Source organism: Pimephales promelas, chromosome 15, assembly GCF_988280905.1.
Source record: "Pimephales promelas chromosome 15, fPimPro1.hap1.1, whole genome shotgun sequence".
Lineage (NCBI taxonomy): Eukaryota > Metazoa > Chordata > Actinopteri > Cypriniformes > Leuciscidae > Pimephales > Pimephales promelas.
This window is the reverse complement of record NC_142783.1, coordinates 19637995-19646899: the sequence shown is the minus strand read 5'-3', so window position 1 is coordinate 19646899 and position 8905 is coordinate 19637995.

The following is an 8905-nucleotide window of genomic DNA, read 5'->3' as shown; positions in this document are numbered from 1 at the left end:
AAAGGGTTCTTAGGCAGTTTGGAAAAGGATGGAATTTGATTTGAGTATTTTCCAAGTTTGGAAAAGTATGGAAAAATATAAAATTTAGATGCAAAATGTATCAGTTTGTGATTGTCTTAACAGAGACGGAATGAATTTAAGGTGCACATTTTCATGACACAAAACTGTTCGCCTTTACCATAAGCTCATTAAAAGAGTGTGTCACTCAAACCAGATAAAGGATATTTAAATCAGAATGTACTTTGCTGTTTGGTGGTCATGCCACATTTACAGTATAAAACTGTCAGAGGTTTCTTGTCATCATCTTGTCAAAAATTTTAATTATATATGACTACTGTGTAACAAATATAGTTCTGAAAATAGTGTTGTATGCACCCTTTATGTTAAATATGGTCTGAATTTTTTCATAATTTTTTAATAGAAAATGTGTAGCAACCCTGTATTACAATATATTATATTGCATAATATTACAACATTTTAAAATATAATTTATTCCTGTGATGCAAAAGCTGAATTTTCAGCCTTATTACTGCAGTCTTAAGTGTCTCATGATCTTTCAGAAATCATTCTAATATGCTGATTTTCTGCATTTCTTATTCTGTGTTGAAAACAGTTGTGCTGTTTAATATTTTGTATACCACGTTTTTTTTTTTTTATGAATAGCACGTTATTTGAAATCTTTTTAACATTTGTCACTTTTGATCAATTTAATGCATCTTATTTGCTAACTTATTTCAAAAGAAAAAAGATCATGCTGAACCAAAACTTTTGAACAGGTAGTATACTTTGTTTACAGTTATTGAAAATATATATTTTTTTTTTCTAACAAGTTCATTCTGACCCAAACTTCACTTTTAATGTATCTTCCAATGTTTTATAGTGTTCTCTCAAATTTTGAGCAATAACAACACATATTTTTGATTTGCTCTGACATCTTGTCATGTATATTTGATTAACATATTTTCTTCCCAATGTGCACTGACCATCTGATAACTCTTATCTGCGAACAAGTTAATCTTACAGGCCTTTTGAAAATCAAGATCTGCTGTATTGTTGCTATATTTGTCAGACGTTTTTTGGGGCTGGTAATGATAGGGAGGTCATGTGTGCAAGCATGCAAGCTTGGATCGTCTCAAGGGTCTGTTTGTACACTGTCAATGTTACTCTCAGATAGAAATTGCATCCCAATATTTTTTGCATTCTTCTGTCAGTGTGAGCTCAAGATGGACTGATACACTGAAAGCAAAACAACCAAAATCTCTTAGTTTGCAAAGGACTATGTAGAAAGTTTTAGTGAGACCCCCAGGTCCTAGAGAAGTGCAATAATCTTATCTAAAGCCGAAGGACAACCATACTGTATGTAAGACCAAAACAAACTATATATAGAGGTATAAATGAAGCCACTCTATTATGTATCTTGTTGTGTTAGAATGTAAAAATGGACCACAGTATATTTGGATGTCACTGCTCTGACCTTCGTTGATGTTGACCAAACTTTGCATATTTGAATTCAACACTTATATATATATATATTTTTTTTTTTTTTGTAATGAAATGAAATACTGCCCAGTTATTTCAACAGCAACTGTTACTTTTTGCAGACTATATCATGAGTGGTTTACAGTGTTCGTTTTATTCTAAGCTGCTAAACCTTACTGGACACATGCACAGATGTAAGTACATTATGTTTGTTTGTAAACAATAAAGGACTGGAAAAGAAATATGTATGGCTCTCTGATATCCCAATTTTTAAAAACTTTTATACTGAATCCCAGGACAGAAAAATTATTTTTAAGTAACTCACTGACTTTTTTTTTTTTTGTGCGAAAAAATACATTTCTCCAATCTTCTTAAAACTCTGGATTCTGATAGAGGGCCATGGGACTTGGACCCTAGTGCTAAAAATGGAGGCTCTAGACCCTTCCAGAGCTGAGATATTGAGATATTTATAATGGCATAAATGCTGTATCTCAATATTTCATCTCTGGAAGGGTCTAGAGCCTCCATTTTGCACTCAGGTCTAAGTCTCATGGCCCTCTATCAGAATCCATAGTTTTGGGAAGATTGGAGAAACTTAATTTTTCGCTCCAAAAAAAAAACAAAAAACGTAAGGGGTACCACTGTCGTTTTTTTTTTCGGGCCGAATTTTTGAGTTTCGATATCTCAGCTCTGGAAGGGTTAGAGCCTCCATTTTGCACTCAGGTCTAAGTCTCATGGCCCTCTATCAGAATCCAGAGTTTTGGGAAGATTGGAGAAACTTAATTTTTCGCCCGAAAAAAAAACCGTAAGGGGTACCACTGTCGTTTTTTTTTTCTGGTCGAATCTTTGAGTTTCGATATCTCAGCTCTGGAAGGGGCTAGAGCCTCCATTTTTGCACTCAGGTCTAAGTCTCATGGCCCTCTATCAAAATCCAGAGTTTTGGGAAGATTGGAGAAACTTAATTTTTCGCCCGAAAAAAAAAACTGTAAGGGGTACCACTGTCGTTTTTTTTTTCGGGCCGAATTTTTGAGTTTCGATATCTCAGCTCTGGAAGGGGCTAGAGCCTCCATTTTTGCACTCAGGTCTAAGTCTCATGGCCCTCTATCAAAATCCAGAGTTTTGGGAAGATTGGAGAAACTTAATTTTTCGCCCGAAAAAAAAAACACGTAAGGGGTACCACTGTCGTTTTTTTTTTCGGGCCGAATTTTTGAGTTTCGATATCTCAGCTCTGGAAGGGGCTAGAGCCTCCATTTTTGCACTCGGGTCTAAGTCTCATGGCCCTCTATCAGAATCCAGAGTTTTGGGAAGATTGGAGAAACTTAATTTTTCGCCCAAAAAAAAAAAAACGTAAGGGGTACCACTGTCGTTTTTTTTTTTTGGGCCGAATTTTTGAGTTTCGATATCTCAGCTCTGGAAGGGGCTAGAGCCTCCATTTTTGCACTCAGGTCTAAGTCTCATGGCCCTCTATCAGAATCCAGAGTTTTGGGAAGATTGGAGAAACTTAATTTTTCGCCCGAAAAAAAAAAAAAACGTAAGGGGTACCACTGTCGTTTTTTTTTTTTCGGGCCGAATTTTTGAGTTTCGATATCTCAGCTCTGGAAGGGGCTAGAGCCTCCATTTTTGCACTCAGGTCTAAGTCTCATGGCCCTCTATCAGAATCCAGAGTTTTGGGAAGATTGGAGAAACGTAATTTTTCGCCCGAAAAAAAAAAACGTAAGTGGGTACCACTGTCGTTTTTTTTTTTTCGGGCCGAATTTTTGAGTTTCGATATCTCAGCTCTGGAAGGGGCTAGAGCCTCCATTTTTGCACTCGGGTCTAAGTCTCATGGCCCTCTATCAGAATCCAGATTTTGGGAAGATTGGAGAAACGTAATTTTTCGCCCGAAAAAAAAAAACGTAAGGGGTACCACTGTCGGGTTTTTTTTTCGGGCTGAATTTTTGAGTTTCGATATCCCAGCTCTGGAAGGGGCTAGAGCCTCCATTTTTGCACTCGGGTCTAAGTCTCGTGGCCCTCTATCAGAATCCAGATTTTGGGAAGATTGGAGAAACTTAATTTTTCGCCCGAAAAAAAAAAACGTAAGGGGTACCACTGTCGTTTTTTTTTTTCGGCCGAATTTTTGAGTTTCGATATCTCAGCTCTGGAAGGGGCTAGAGCAGTGGAGATTTCTTTAAGACTGCAAGGGAAGCTCAGCTTCCCCTATAATGTCAAACAAATAATGATCAAATGTGTACTATTGTGTTAACATTTTAATGAGTAAAAATGCGTTAGAACACGGTAATCTCGAAGACGAGTTCGTTCAGAATAAGCAACAAATAGCAGGTCGGCTGACTTGATCTCCTTCTCATGCAGCGCCTCCTGTAGCGCGTCACAGTGCCTGCGTTTTCCTATGGCATTTCCCCGTTGAAGCTCGGCGTCCATTGACTTCAATGGGGCTGCTTTGAACAGTTTTTTTCAGTGCTGTTAAAGTAGACGGTCATTGGATAAATGCTGCGATTATGTCCCGCCCACGGACGCCGGGCGTCTCTGGGGTTAATAAGGAAGTGGGCTGGCCTGGCGTCCGGGCGTCCGCGTGATGATTGGAGGATTGCATCTCCTTTTGATTGACAGTGATTTCACCCAATAAAAAAAAACGCTGACGCGGAAGCTAGTTTAAAGACTTCGTGCTCAGTCTCGTCGCGAATTTTGTGTGTATTTTACTCGAAAGACGAACTACTGTAACATATTTCTTAGTTTTTGCAATTTTCTTCAGATATTTCACAGTTCAACCTAATTCCCACATTTCTTCCGTCGATGTCAGGTGTCTTATTACATGTGCGGGCGTGGTGTTTGAATCACGGCACATCTGTCTAGTTTGGTTTCACTTTTGTGTTGGGATTCGGACATGCATTCTCCGTGTGTTTGTTTTCGGTTGTGAGTGCACAGGATGACCTTATGGTCGTACTCATGCGTAACGTTAGCGTTCTGTCTTGTCGTGTTCGCTCTGTTCAGTGTGTTGTGTATTGTGTGGCACATGGTTTGTGTTTACATCGGCCGCGTGCTTTCATGTCATGTTTTGTCTTGTGCTGTGTAGCACACAGCTTGTGTTTTAAACTAGCTGTGTGCTTTCATGTTGTCATGTTCTGTGTGAACACGTGTCTTATGAGTGTTCTCATCGTTCTTCAGGTCTCATTTTGTGTGAGCACAATTGCTTTTTAATTTGTTTTATTGGTCATGTGTTTTTGTCATGTTTGGTATGAGCACATGGCTTGTTCTTGTCATGTGTTTGTTGTGCCATATGTGCTTTCCTGTCATTGTGACTCCCATCTTGTTTCCTGATTATTAGTTATTTTGCCCCACCTGTCCTCCCTCATTACCTGCCTTTTTTGCTCCCAATTTATTCCCCTTGTTTTTTTGTTGTTGTTTTTATCAATAAAATAAAGCCCATCGAGTCCTCGCTCTTTTCACCATCCCCACACCTGACAGTCGAGTTTAAAAAAAAAGAAGAAGAAAAAAGAAGAGCTTCCCCTCTTTGAAAGACCAGCAGCCGCCACTGGGCTAGAGCCTCCATTTTTGCACTCGGGTCTAAGTCTCATGGCCCTCTATCAGAATCCAGAGTTTTGGGAAGATTGGAGAAACTTAATTTTTCGCCCGAAAAAAAAAACCGTAAGGGGTACCACTGTCGTTTTTTTTTTTCGGGCCGAATTTTTGAGTTTCGATATCTCAGCTCTGGAAGGGGCTAGAGCCTCCATTTTTGCACTCGGGTCTAAGTCTCATGGCCCTCTATCAGAATCCAGAGTTTTGGGAAGATTGGAGAAACTTGATTTTTCGCCCGAAAAAAAAAAAAGTAAGTGGTACCACTGTCGTTTTTTTTTTCTGGTCGAATTTTTGAGTTTCGATATCTCAGCTCTGGAAGGGGCTAGAGCCTCCATTTTTGCACACAGGTCTAAGTCTCATGGCCCTCTATCAGAATCCATAGTTTTGGGAAGATTGGAGAAACTTAATTTTTCGCCCGAAAAAAAAACGTAAGGGGTACCACTGTCGTTTTTTTTTTTGGGCCTAATTTTTGAGATTCGATATCTCAGCTCTGGAAGGGGCTAGAGCCTCCATTTTTGCACTCAGGTCTAAGTCTCATGGCCCTCTATCAGAATCCATAGTTTTGGGAAGATTGGAGAAACTTAATTTTTCACCCCAAAAAAAAAACGTAAGGGGTACCACTGTCGTTTTTTTTTGGGGCCTAATTTTTGAGATTCGATATCTCAGCTCTGGAAGGGGCTAGAGCCTCCATTTTTGCACTCAGGTCTAAGTCTCACAGCCCTCTATCAGAATCCAGAGTTTTGGGGAGATTGGAGAAACTTAATTTTTCGCCCGAAAACAAAAACAAAAACGTAAGCGGTAACATAAACCGGAGATACTATCAATATGCGGGAGACTCCTGGAATTTCCGGGAGACTTGGGATGTCTGATATTTTGTTCACTGACATGCTGGTTTCTTAGCACACTGGACGAGAAGCGCAGCGCCTCATTTAAAATTCAAACACTTTATTCCCTATGACTCCTATAGGTGTGTACACCGGTGACCGGTGGCACATTCAGTGTCTGTCCGCGGTGCCCAGCAACGGCTTAGCGGGACCTTGTTCAAAATCCTGCCTTGCCACAGAGCGCCATTTACATAGTTTTATATAAAATTCACTTTTATTTGTCTCAAACCGTCGTTAATGTAGGCTACATACTACATTCATTTTCAGAAATCAGCTGTTTAAATGAGAATTGCTGAGGTAGTGTTCTGCAGACTTAGCAACGATTGTATTGAATTGTACAGTACAATTATAACATAGTACAGACATTATCTTAATTCCATAATGAATTTAGTTTAAACATAACAATATTGCCGGCCATAAACTGAGAAAGTGCGCGTCCGGTGTGCGATACCTCTTTCCTAGACGCGGCGCGCGCTTCTCGTTTGGTGTGCAATACTTCTGTCCTAGACGCGGCGCGCGCTTCTCGTCCGGTGTGCAATACTTCTGTCCTAGACGCGGCGCGCGCTTCTCGTCCAGTGTTATGACACCACACAAATTGAGAAATGGGCATCATAAACAAGTGATTAACAAGTGCTGCATGGTGCATCTCAAATTGTCTATTAATATTTTACTTTTTGATAGACTTTTTCAGTCAGCATTTGAAAATTGGGAGAGCCATATAAAATCCTGAAAAGAGCCATATATGGCTCGCGAGCCATAGGTTCCTGACCCCTGGGCTAGAGCCTCCATTTTGCACTCAGGTCTAAGTCTCATGGCCCTCTATCAGAAAAAAAAACAAAAAAACGTAAGGGGTACCACTGTCGTTTTTTTTTTTTCTGGCCGAATTTTTGAGTTTCGATATCTCAGCTCTGGAAGGGGATAGAGCCTCCATTTTTGCACTCAGGTCTAAGTCTCATGGCCCTCTATCATAATCCAGAGTTTTGGGAAGATTGGAGAAACGTAATTTTTCGCCCGAAAAAAAAAAACGTAAGGGGTACCACTGTCGTTTTTTTTTTTCGAGCCGAATTTTTGAGTTTCAATATCTCAGCTCTGGAAGGGGCTAGAGCCTCAATTTTTGCACTCAGGTCTGTCTCATGGCCCTCTATCAGAATCCAGAGTTTTGGGAAGATTGCAGAAACTAAATTTTTCGCCCGAAAAAAAAAAACGTAAGGTGTACCACTGTCGTTTTTTTTTTTCGAGCCGAATTTTTGAGTTTCAATATCTCAGCTCTGGAAGGGGCTAGAGCCTCAATTTTTGCACTCAGGTCTAAGTCTCATGGCCCTCTATCAGAATCCAGAGTTTTGGGAAGATTGCAGAAACTAAATTTTTCGCCCGAAAAAAAAAAACGTAAGGGGTACCACTGTCATTTTTTTTTTCGGGCCGAATTTTTGAGTTTTGATATCTCAGCTCTGGAAGGGGCTAGAGCCTCCATTTTTGCACTCAGGTCTAAGTCTCATGGCCCTCTGTCAGAATCCAGAGTTTTGGGAAGATTGGAGAAACTTAATTTTTCACCCGAAAAAAAAAAACGTAAGGGGTACCACTGTCGTTTTTTCGGGCCGAATTTTTGAGTTTCGATATCTCAGCTCTGGAAGGGGCTAGAGCCTCCATTTTTGCACTCGGGTCTAAGTCTCATGGCCCTCTATCAGAATCCAGAGTTTTGGGAAGATTGGAGAAACGTAATTTTTCGCCCGAAAAAAAAAAACGTAAGTGGTACCACTGTCGTTTTTTTTTCTGGTCGAATTTTTAAGTTTCGATATCTCAGCTCTGGAAGGGGCTAGAGCCTCCATTTTTGCACTCAGGGCTAAGTCTCATGGCCCTCTATCAGAATCCAGAGTTTTGGGAAGATTGGAGAAAATTAATTTTTCGCCCGGAAAAAAAAACACGTAAGGGGTACCACTGTCGTTTTTTTTTTCGGGCCGAATTTTTGAGTTTCGATATCTCAGCTCTGGAAGGTAGTGATGTGACATATGAACCGAGGCCTCGGAGCTTGTGTCGAGAAAAAATGGGCGTGCCAGATGAAGCCGCGATTCGAGGCTTGTGTTGTTACCGTGAAAATCACGTGACTGATGACAAACGAGGCCTCGGTTTGTGTAAAAACGTCATCGGTTCGGTCTGCGGTTCGGCTCGCGCCACCCTGTGGCTGTTTTATGAGCAGAAGAAGCAGTTGTAGTAGCGTCAAGAGTCAGAGAAATCTCATTATCGTTATTGTGCCATATATGTGCTAGGGCTGTATATTACTACACTAGTCTATATCAGGTTAGAATAGTTATTAATAATAATTATTATTTGTCATTATCAATTATAGTAACTATATTATAGTCTTGTTATATTAATTAAACAAGATTATTTCGATTGCTTTGGATTTTTGGTTCTGGACTGGACTGAACTGCTTTTTGATTTGGATTGCCCTTTTGGATTTGTTTTTTTTTTTTTTATGACATCTTCCTTTTTCATGGTAATGGAGCCAGCAAGAAAGAGGAATTCCAACCCTGTCTGGGCTAAACAGAAGCATCAGCATCTTCATTTTTACCCGCTGACACACTGACGTCCTCTGTTCCTTGTGAAATTATGTTTTTCCAAGAGTGGAGAGGTTTTGTCCAAGAAGAGGAATTGTCTAAACCCCAACACAGTTAAAAGAATTCATTTTCTCAAAAAAAATAAAAATAAATAATAATCTGTAACCCTTTCCTTCATCCACTCCAAACTGCAGTGTTTACTGCAGTTTGCTTACTTTATTACACTCCCTCGAGTCACTCCACCATAAGCACTGCACTCAACACCTGTCACTTTTTTGTTCATACTGTCACTCCATTTTAAAAAAAATAATAATTGTGTGTGTGACACTTACAGTCTATGGTGTGAGAGTTGTCTCTGTACAAAATGCAGACTGAGAAAGATACACGTTTTATTTAATATCCAGGCAATGGACA